Source organism: Eschrichtius robustus, chromosome 12, assembly GCF_028021215.1.
Source record: "Eschrichtius robustus isolate mEscRob2 chromosome 12, mEscRob2.pri, whole genome shotgun sequence".
Lineage (NCBI taxonomy): Eukaryota > Metazoa > Chordata > Mammalia > Artiodactyla > Eschrichtiidae > Eschrichtius > Eschrichtius robustus.
In genome coordinates, this window is record NC_090835.1 from 57810804 (window position 1) to 57823166 (window position 12363).

At 40.0% G+C, this 12363-nt stretch overlaps 1 protein-coding gene across 9 annotated transcripts in view; it reads left to right on the forward strand.

The window, feature by feature from the left end:
- Positions 1–12363, forward strand: part of NEK10 (NIMA related kinase 10) — a 311176-nt gene that overhangs the window by 290883 nt on the left and 7930 nt on the right. The window lies entirely within an intron of this gene.

The window sequence follows — 12363 nt, forward strand, 5'->3', positions numbered from 1 at the left end:
GGACCTAGAGTCTGTCATACAGAGTGAAGTAAGTCAGAAAGAGAAAAACAAATACTGTATGCTGACACAAAAATTTTTTGATGTTTTAAAAAATCTGTGTACTGACTTATTTAAATGATTTACTTTTCAATTGTGATTTTTCTTTCCTATTGATTCTTGCCTCTTTTCTATTTAGAGAAGACTTTTCAATATTTCTTTTAAGATAGGTTTAGTATCGCTGTATTCTTTAAATTTTGCTTGTCTGAAAAATTCTTTATCCCTCCTTTTATTCTAAATGATAATCTTGTTGGGTAGAGTATCCTAGGTTGCAGGTTTTTCCCTTTCAAGACTTTGAATATATCTTGCCACTCCTAGCCTGCAACATCTGTAGAGAAATCAGCTGATAGCCTTATGGGGGTTCCCTTGTAATTAATTCTTTGTTTTTCTCTCGGTACCTTTAAAATCCTATCTTTAACTTTTGCCATTTTAGTTATAATATGTCTTGGTGTAGGTCTGTTTGGGTTCATCTTGTTTGGGATCCTCTGCACTTCCTATACCTGGATGTTCATTTCCTTCTTTAGGTTTGGAAAGTTTTCAGCCATGATTCTTCAAATATATTTTCTATCCCCTTTTTTCTTTCCTCTCCTTCTGGGATCCCTATTATGTGTAGATTGGCATGTTTCATATTATCCCATAGGTCTTGTATATTGCTTTCATTTTGTTTTTCATTTGTTTTTCTTTCAGCTGTTCAGATTTGGTGATTTCCATTATTCTATCTTCCAGATCACTTATTTGTTCTTCTGCATTATTCAATTTGCCATTTATTGCCTTTAGCTCAGTTTTCATCTCAGCAAATCAGTTTTATAATTTTTCTTGGTTCCTCTTTATAGTTTCTAGTTCCTTTTTATAGTAATCTGCATTTCTACTGATAGGCTTTCTTAATCCCTTCAGTATTTTTATTACCTCCTTTTTGAACTCAGAGTCTATTAGACTGAAGAAGTCTGTTTCATTGTTTGTTCTTTCAGGTGAATTCTCTTGATCTTTTAATTGGAAGTGATTTCTCTGTTTCTTCATTTTACTTGTATTTCTCTGACTCTATGAGTTTAGGAGAAAGAGTTATTTACTGTGGTCTTGGAGAGATGTTTTTATGTGGGAGAGTTCCTGTGTAGCCTGCATGGGTTTAATATTTTTGGTGCAAGTGCTGCTTTTAGTATGGATGCCTGCTGCGTCTTTCCCCGGTGTGTACTGGCCATTATCCCTTTGATAGGAGGTGTGACTGGTGTTTTGATTACCAGAGCCTGCACTGGATACTGAGTGGGCCCTCCTCTTTGCTCTGTGGTTGTCACAATCCTGTCAGGGACAGGGTCTACTTTCTAGTTTTTGGAGTAGAAGCCCCCATATCCGTTTCTGACTGCAGCATGAGGTAGGCAAGATTGAAGCCCTCACACTAGGAGAGGAACCACTGAATATTCTTCAGCAGGAGCTGTCCACCCAGGAGTGTGCTCAGTGGTGTTGCCTGTCACGTGTTGTGTGAGCTCACAAAGTATACTGTTGTTGGCACTGCCCTCAGCCCTGCCTGAACTGTGGGAATGCAATTGGCCCCAGTGTCCCTTAGGCACTGTGTTCACAAAGCCAACAGTGCAGATCCATAGGCACCAATCCACTGAAGTCGGGTACCAGGACCACAGTAGTCATGCACTTGGACCCGCTGTGGGAGCTATGGAAGCAGCCCAGACTCCGGCCCTGCCTCCTTGTACATGCACCTGCAAAGCCCACAGCTGCTAATGCTGGACTTGCCCCAGCCACGGGAGCACCCATTGTCCACTTGGGTGTCCTGCAGGCACTGAGTTTACAAAGCTGATGGCAGTGGCATAAATCTGCAGATTGCACAGCCACAGGGAGAGGGCTCAGATTTCAGCCCTGCTTCCTAAGTTGCACAACTCCTGGGGATGAACTCTGATTTCAGCCCCACCTCCGAATGTGGGCAGGCTGTTGGTGCTTGCGTGCTCCCAGAAGTCATAGAGGCAGCACCGCACCAGCTGTGAGCATGCTGAGAAAGAGGCTGCTATGGTGGGCCCTGTCCCTCCCTTCCTGCACCTGTTAACAACACTTCACTTCTATGGCAGACCTGGGCTCCTTCCTCCACATACCCCTGGTTGTGGCCCAAAGCATGGTCCTGCCCCTTTAGGCTGTCCCTGCACAGCCAGCCCCAGTCCTCTCCCTGGGTCTGTGTTCTGAAGCCCGAGTTTCAGCACCCAGCCCCTGCCCACAGCAGCAGATGCACGTCTCAGGCTGGGGAGTGCAGGGAGGTGGTGCAGACCCTCTGTGCTGGTCTCTTGCTGTTCTGCCTGCATCAAGCCAGCTGCTACTCTCTCTTCTGAGCTTCTGAAGCTCCCTTTATGTCCTGGGTGATCTCCCCATTGGTGAAGGCTTTTCCCAGGGTGAGGGAACCTTTCCTCTTTCACAGCTCCCTCCCAGGGGTGCAGGTCCTGTCTCACTTCCTTTATTTTTTTCTTTTGTCATACTTGGTTATGTGGTGATCTCTCTTGCAATTTTGGCTGTCTGAGACCTTCTGTCAGCATTCAGTAGGTATTCTGTGAGAGTTGTTCCACATGTAGATGTATTTTTGATGTATTTGTGGGAGGAGGTGCGATCCACTTCCTATTCCACCATCTCGATTGGAGTCCCCAGAAGAGCCTTTTTATGTCAGTTCAGAAGAAATTTTCTTACACATTCTTCCAAACAGAACATACATGACAAAGATGGGATGTACACCTCTTAGCTCATGAGCCAGGAGAGGGCCCCACCGTGCTGGTCTGGGACTGCTGAGCCACCTCACAGCTTCAGCCAGCCTGAGAGGCCACTGCTTTGAAAGATTCTGTTGTATCACCCATATTTCCACCTACTGGGTGAACATTTACTTTGTCATCTGGTATGTCCAGAATTGAACTCACCACCTGCTTCCTTCCTTTGTCCACATCGAATATCATTGGAAGCATCCAGTATCATTCTGCTCAATCGTTAAACCCTGTGGTCACTTTCAACTGTTCCACTTTATCTCTTGCATCTCCTAAGTCATTAACACCTGGGGAATATTCATAGTGTAGGTGGTTTTGGTTGGCCTTTGGTGTTCTAGCCCTGGGTTCTAGCCCTGGTTCTGCCACTTACTAGCTATGCTCCTTGAGCAAATTACTTTACTTCTCAGATTCCTCATCTGTAAAATGGGGATAATGCCTACCTTACAAAGTAGTTGTAAGAACAAAATAGAATATCAAATGTATCTAGAATGTAGTAAGTACTCAATCAATGGCATAGGTGCTATCATTGTTATTAAGTGGGAATATTTGGTCTTCCATAGCTGTTCCTTCCTTTCAGTTTCCACCTAGTCCAAGCTCTTAGCACCCTTCTCTTGCACTAGTGTCACACTTCTTGCTGCTCTCCTTGTTCTCCAATTCATTTTGCCAGACTTTTGCCAGTGTTCTTAAACACTTATGTCCAGTTTCCTGCCTCACCATCTAACTCCGAGTCCCACTGCCTAGACCTCCATTATTTGCAGGAGCCTCCTCATGATCTGCCTATGTTCACCCTGAGGTCCCAGACCCACCCAAATTTTTACATATATTGCTTCCAGGGTGATCTCTTCAAAACAGAAATTTGATCATGTCACACACACACACACACACACAACACAGAACATTGTCCAGGGGGCTCTTATAGTATAAAATGTCAAAATCCCCACCAATGGTGTTCACAGTCCTGTTTGGTCCAAGCCCTGCCTCTCTCTCCACCCTCACCTCATACCACTCTTGTCCTTTGCTGTCTCCACACTGGCTACAGTGCCCATCTACCATGCTGCTTCCTCCCATTTCTGCACATGCTCTTTCCTCTGCCTGTAATGTTCTTCCCACTCCATCCTTTAATCACTCTTACTCTTTATTTTGGCTCTCAGCATAAGCATCATTTTCTCAGGAAAACCTTCCCTAAGTTAAATCTGTCTGTTACCTCTTAGAACCACAGGCCTTGCCTTCAATGCATTCAGCATATCTGCAATTTTGCAAATACACAAGTGGATATTTCACAGACATAATTCTCCCTAACTAGGCAGTAAGCTCCAAGAATACAATATTTAGCCACCATTGATTGTTTTCATTGTTTGGATCTGTGCATGGCACACAATAGTTCATTTAAAAAATACTCCCAGGGAGCTGTGGTTCAAGATGGTGGAGTAGAAGGATGTGCTCTCACTCCCTCTTGAGAGAGCACTGCAATCACAACTAACTACTGAACAATCATCAACAGGAAGACACTGGAACTCACCAAAAAAGATAGGCCACATCCAAAGACAAAGGAGAAGCCACAATGAGATGGTAGGAGGGGCACAATCACAATAAAATCAAATCCCATAACTGCTGGGTGGGTGACTCACAAACTGGAGAACACTTCTACCACAGAAGTCCACCGACTGGAGTGAAGGTTCTGAGGCCCACGTCGGGCTTCCCAACCTGGGAGCTCTGCAATGGGAGGAGGAATTCCTAGAGAATCAGACTTTGAAGGCTAGCGGGATTTGATTGCAGGACTTCAACAGGACTGGGGGAAACAGAGACTTCACTCCTGGAGGGCACACACAAAGTAGTGTGCACATTGAGACCCAGGGGAAGGAGCAGTGACCCCATAGGAGACTGAACAGACCTACCTGCTAGCGTTGGAGGGTCTCCTGCAGAGGCAGGAAGTGTCTGTGTCTCACCGTGAGGACAAGGACAATGGTGGCAGAAGTTCTGGGAAGTACTCCTTGGTGTGAGCCCTCCCAGAGTCTACCATTAGCTGCACCAAAGAGCCCGGGTAGGCTCCAGTGTTGGGTTGCCTCAGGCCAAACAACTAACAGGGAGGGAACCCAGCCCCACTCATCAGCAGAGAAGCATCCATTTCTCAGTAAAGTTTTACTGAGCTCTGCCCACCAGAGCAACAGCCAGCTCTACCCACCACCAGTCCATCCCTCAGGAAACTTGCTGAAGCCTCTTAGATAGCCTCATCCACCACAGGGCAGAGAGCAGAAGCAAGAAGAACTACAATCCTGCAGCCTGTAGAACAAAAACCACATTCACAGAAAGAGAGACAAGATGAAAAGACTGAGAGCTATGTACCAGATGAAGGAAAAAGATAAAAACCCAGAAAAACAACTAAATGAAGAGGTAGGCAACCTTCCAGAAAAAGAATTCAGAATAATCATAGTGAAGATGATCCAGGACCTCGGAAAAACAATGGAGGCAAAGATCGAGAAGATGCAAGAAATGTTTAACAAACACCAAGAAGAATTAAAGAACAAAGAAACAGAGATGAACAATACAATAACTGAAATGAAAACTACACTAGAAGGAATCAATAGCAGAATAACTGAGGCAGAAGAACGGATAAGTGACCTGGAAGACAGAATGGTGGAATTCACTACTGCAGAACAGAATAAACAAAAAAAAAAGAATGAAAAGAAATGAAGACAGCCTAAGAGACCTCTGGGATAACATTAAATGCAACAACATTCGCATTATAGGGGTCCCAGAAGGAGAAGAGAGAGAGAAAGGACCCGAGGAAATCTTTGAAGAGATTGTAGTCAAAAACTTCCCTAACATGGGTAAGGAAATAGCCACCCAAGTCCAGGGAGTGCAGAGAGTCCCATACAGGATAAACCCAGGGAGAAACATGCTGAGACACATAGTAATCAAATTGGAAAAAAATTAAAGACACAGAAAAATTATTGAAAGCAGCAAGGAAAAATGACAAATAACATACAAGGGAACTCCCATAAGGTTAACAGCTGATTTCTCAGCAGAAACTCTACAAGCCAGAAGGGAGTGGCATGACATTTTAAAGTTATGAAAGGGAAGAACCTACAACTAAGATTACTCTACCTGGCAAGGATCTCATTCAAATTCGATGGAGAAATCAAAAGCTTTACAGACAAGCAGAAGCTAAGGGAATTTAGCACCACCAAACCAGCCCTACAACAAATGCTAAAGGAAATTCTCTAAGTGGGAAACACAGAGAAGAAAAGGACCTACAAAAACAAACCCAAAACAATTAAGAAAATGGTAATAGGAACATACATATCGATAATTACCTTAAATGTGAACAGATTACAGTCTCCAACCAAAAGACACAGGCTCACTGAATGGGTACAAAAACAAGACCCATATATATGCTGTCTATGAGAGACCCACTTCAGACATAGGGACACATACAGACTGAAAGTGAGGGGATGGAAAAAGATATTTCATGAAAATGGAAATCAAAAGAAAGCTGGAGTAGCAGTACTCATATCAGATAAAATAGACTTTAAAATAAAGAATGTTACAAGAGACAAGGAAGGACACTACATAATGATCAAGGGATCACTCCAAGAAGATATAACAATTATAAATATATATGCACCCAACATCGGAGCACCTCAATACATAAGGCAACTGCTAACAGCTATAAAAGAGGAAATCAACAGTAACACAATAATAGTGGGGGTCTTTAACACCTCACTTACACCAAGGGACAGATCATCCAAACAGAAAATTGATAAGGAAACACAAGCTTTAAATGACACAATAGACCAAATAGATTTAATTGATATTTATAGGACATTCCATTAAAAAACAGCAGATTACACTTTTTTCTTAAGTGCACGTGGAACATTCTCCAGGATAGACAACACCTTGTGTCACAAATCAAGCCTCAGTAAATTTAAGAAAATTAAAATCATATCAAGCATCTTTTCTGATGACAACACTATGAGATTAGAAATCAATTACAGGGAAAAAAACGTAAAAAACACAAACACATGGAGGCTAAACAATACGTTACTAAATAACCAAGAGATCACTGAAGAAATCAAAGAGGAAATCAAAACATACCTAGAGACAAATGGCAACGAAAACACGATGATCCAAAACCAATGGGATGCAGCAAAAGCAGTTCTAAGATGGAAGTTTATAGCAATACAAGCCTACCTCAAGAAACAACAAACATCTCAAATAAACAACCTAACTTTACACCTAAAGAAACTAGAGAAAGAAGAACAAACAAAACCCAAAGTTAGTAGAAGGAAAGAGATCATAAAGATCAGAACAGAAATAAATAAAATAGAAATCAATAAAACTAAAAGCTGGTTCTTTGAGAAGATAAACAAAATCGATAAACCATTAGCCAGACTCATCAAGAAAAAGAGGGAGAGGACTCAAATCAATAAAATTAGAAATAAAAAAGAAGTTACAACAGACACTGCAGAAATACAAACATCCTAAGAGATGACTACAAGCAATTCTATGCCAATAAAATGGACAACCTGGAAGAAATGGACAAATTCTTAGAAAGGTATAACCTTCCAAGACTGAGCCAGGAAGAAACAGAAAATATGAACAGACCAATCACAAGTAATGAAATTGAAACTGTGATTAAAAATCTTCCAACAAACAAAAGTCCAGGATCAGTCTTCACAGGTGAATTCTATCAAGCATTTAGAGACAAGCTAACACCCATCCTTCTCAAACTCTTCCAAAAAATTGCAGAGGAAGGAACATTCCCAAACTCATTCTATGAGGCCACCATCACCCTGATACCAAAACCAGACAAAGATACTACAAAAAAAGAAAATTACAGACCAATATCACTGATGAATATAGATGCAAAAATCCTCAACAAAATACTAGCAAACCAAATCCAACAACACATTAAAAGGATCATACACCACGATCAAGTGGGATTTATCCCAGGGATGCAAGGATTCTTCAATATACACAAATCAATCACTGTGATAAACCATATTAACAAATTGAAGAATAAAAACCATATGATCATCTCAATAGATGCAGAAAAAGCTTTTGACAAAATTCAACACCCATTTATGATAAAAACTCTCGGAAAGTGGGCATAGAGGTAACCTACCTCAACATAATAAAGTCCATATACGAGAAACCCACAGCAAACATCGTTCTCAATGGTGAAAAACTGAACGCATTTCCTCTAAGAGCAGGAACAAGACAAGGATGTCCACTCTCACCACTATTATTCAACATAGGTTTGGAAGTCCTAGCCACGGCAATCAGAGAAGAAAAAGAAATAAAAGGAACCAAATTGGAAAAGAAATAAAACTGTCACCGTTTGCAGATGACATGATACTATACATAGATTATCCTAAAGATGCCACCAGAAAACTACTAGAGTTAATCAATGAATTTGGTAAAGTTGCAGGATACAAAATTAATGCACAGAAATCACTTGCATTCCTATACACTAATGATGAAAAATCTGAAAGAGAAATTAAGGAAACATTCCCATTTACCATTGCAACAAAAAGAATAAAATACCTAGGAATAAACCTACCTAAGGAGACAAAAGACCTGTATGCAGAAAACTATAAGACACTGCTGAAAGAAATTAAAGATAATACCAACAGATGGAGAGATATACCATGTTCTTGGATTGGAAGAATCAACATTGTGAAAATGACTATACTACCCAAAGCATATTACAGATTCAATTCAATCCCTGTCAAAATACCAATGGCCTTTTTCACAAAACTAGAACAAAAAATTTCACAATTTGTGTGGAATCACAAAACACCCTGAATAGCCAAAACAATTTTCAGAAAGAAAAACGGAGCTGGAAGAATCAGGCTCCCTGACTTCAGAGTATACTACAAAGCTACAGTAAGCAAGGCAGTATGGTATTGGCACAAAAACAGAAATATAGATCAGTGGAACAGGATAGACAGCCCAGAGATAAATCCTCACACCTATGGTCACCTTATCTTTGTTAAAGGAGGCAAGAATATACAATGGAGAAAAGACAGCCTCTTCAATAAGTGGTGCTGGGAAAACTGGGCAGCTACATGTTAAAGAATGAAATGAGAACACTCCCTAACACCATACACAAAAATAAACTCAAAATGGATTAGAGACCTAAATGTAAGACCAGACACTATAAAACTCTTAAAGGAAAACATAGGAAGAACACTCTTTGACATAAATCAGAGCAAGATCTTTTTTGATCCACCTCGTAGAGTAATGGAGATAAAAACAAAAAAAAAAACAAATGGGACCTAATGAAACTTAAAAGGTTTTGCAAAGCACAGGAAACTACAAACAAGGTGAAAAGACAACCCTCAGAATGGGAGAAAATATTTGCAAATGAATCAATGGCCAAAGATTAATCTCCAAAATATATAAACAGCTCATGCAGCTCAATATTAAAGAAACAGACAACCCAATCCAAAAATGGGCAGAAGACCTAAATAGACATTCCTCCAAAGAAGAGATACAGATGCCAAGAAGCACATAAAAAACTGCTGAACATCACTAATTATTAGAGAAATGCAACTCAAAACTACAATGAGGTATCACCTCACACCAGTTAGAATGGGCATCATCAGAAAATCTACAAACAACAAATGCTGGAGAGGGTGTGGAGAAATAGGACCCTCTTGCACTGTTGGTGGGAATGTAAATTGATACAGCCACCTTGGAGAACAGTATGGAGGTTCCTTAAGAAACTAAAAATAGAACTACCATATGACCCAGCAATCCCACTACTGGGCATATACCAAGAGAAAACCATAATTCAAAGACACATGCACCCCAATGTTCATTGCAGCACTATTTACAATAGCCAGGACATGGAAGCAACCTAAATTCCCATCGACAGACGAATGGATAAGGAAGAAGTGGTACATATATATAATGGAATATTATTCAGCCATTAAAAGGAACGAAACTGAGTCGTTTGTAGAGACATGGATGGATCTGGAGACTGTCATAAAGAGTGAAGTAAGTCAGAAAGAGAAAAACAAATATCGTATATTAATGCATATATGTGGTAATGCATATATGTGGAACCTAGAAAAATGGTACAGATGAACTGGTTTACAGGGCAGAAATTGAGACACAGATGTAAAGAAGAAAAGTATGGACACCAAGGGGGGAACGTGGCGGGGGCGTGGTTGTGTGATGAATTGGGACATTGGGATTGACATATATACACTAATATGTATAAAATGGATAACTAATAAGAACCTGCTGTTTAAAAAAAATATATACTCCCTGGGGACTTCCCTGACGGTCCAGTGGCTAAGACTCTGTGCTTCCAATGCAGATGCCATGGGTTTGATCGCTGGTCAAGGAGCTAAGATCCCACATGCTGTGTGGCGTGGCCAAAAAATATTTTAAAATTTTAAAAATTTAAATTAAAAAATGTTTTTGAATAAAAAATACTCCCTGAATTAATGAATAACACTTGTCTTCCTCTCTTCAACCTAAATCCCCATGCCTCTATAACATGGACTAATGTCATAGCCCTTTATCACTTTGCCATTAATATTCAATACCCAGCCTTTGCCCTCAAGTTCCTCTCCCCTGGAATGTCCACTTGACTTCCTTGCATCCCACCCAAATCCAGCCTTTGAGTTTCAGCTCTAGTGTTTCTTCTACAGAGTTTCTGAAAACGATGCTGGTCTTCATGAAGCATCCTTGTTTGTGTAAGCCTAGATCTCACCACCTCATTTCACACTTCATTATTTAATGCATTGCCCTCTTGTTTTATGTACATTAGCCTATTTTTCCAGTCAAGTTGCAAGTCTCATGGAGGCCAGATCATTTCTGTGTCCTCCGTGGTGCCCAGCATGGTGCTAATAAGCTGGGCAGATCATCAGTGTATGTGGATTGAAAGGTTTACATTTCTGATTTACAAAACCTGCTCAGCTCACATAGTAAGGGGCAAAAAAGATTTGCTGAAAGAATATAGTATATGTCAAAAAACTGAACTGCAAAAAGAAGTGCCGGAAATTTCCTAGAGTAAAAATAAATGTATCTGGGTCTCAAACACAAGACTAAAGATTTTAGTCCTTGGCTTCTTCCATGGGCCCATCCCTCTGAGAATTCACAGTTCTTAGGCTCGAAGACTGCTAGTGTGACACAGGCTCTGGAAATATCAAGCACTCCTCTCTTCAAGGTTTGAATCAATGAAAAGAACTTGTCCTGTCATCTTAAAATGACTCTCTTGACCTCTCCATGTCACAATTCACATATGTTACTGTGCATCTTCCTGTCTGTGAAATCTTTAGGATTCCAAGGTGTTCACTTAATAATTAAGTTGACTTAAATAAGCTTTCTAAGAAATAATTGGGATGAACATTTCAGGCAGCCAAATTACTCCTATGCTCAACCATATGAAAAAAAATCTATCTGAAGTCACTTGGAAGGTAATACCAGGAAATCATTTTCAGCATTACAAGACATATTAAGAAGTTCAGTTGGAATAATCTGCTACCTTAAATAATAGAACTACGGAATGCTTAAGGCTGTCTGCATTGCCTCCTAATAGCACTGATGAGAAAGTTATTAAGCAAATAAAATCTTCCTGAATTACACTACTACGGTCTTACCATCTTTTCATTTTACAGATGGGTTATTAATTTTATCAGTTGTCACTAAAGTAAGGAAAATAAATTTTCAAGAATATAAAAGGATGATTCATATTTTTTTCTAATGTGTAGCATTCGTTGGCAATATGGAGACTGGAAAACTCAAAAATGATTTTTATTTATAGTATCCAAAGCATATTGATGGAATAATTATCAATTGCTAATATAAAATGTTTATATTAAGGTATAAAATGCATAATGTATACAGTGAAGTACATATACAGCTCCATGAACTTTTACATATATATTCACCCATGTGACCACCACCCACATCGATATATAGAACAATTCCAGCCCAGAAGAAGGCTCCTGCCTGCCTTTTCCTGGTCAAACTCTACTACCTGCTACACTGTAATCATTGTCCTGATCTCTGTCACCATTGGTTAGCTCTTCTCAGTTGTGAAAATATGTGTAAATGAAGTTATACATTGTGTATCCTTTTGTGTCTGGCTTCTTTTGCTCAACACTCATCCATCTTGCTGTGTATATCCATAGTGTGTTCTTTTTCATGTTTGGCAAAATTCCATTGGATAAGCACACCACAATATATTTGTCTATCCTGTGGACATTTGGGGGTTTTCCAGTTTTTGATTATTATGAATAAATGTGCTACAAACATTCTTGTACATGTCTTTTGATGAACAGAAGTACTCATTTCTCTTGTGTGTGTATATCCAAGAGTGGGATTGTTGGCTCAAAGGGTGGGCATATTTGTGAACTGCCAAACAGTTTGCTCAAATGATTGAACCATGATATATTTTAATTCATGAATAGAGTTTGTGAATCCAAGGTAACTACTGTTGAATAATCTAAATTGTGCCTTTTGTTTCTGGTTTATTAATATGTATCAACATTTAAAAAGTATATTGTTTTACACAGGCATAAAAACTTGGCCAGCTCAAGTGTTAGTTGGAATTAAAGGTGAAAGG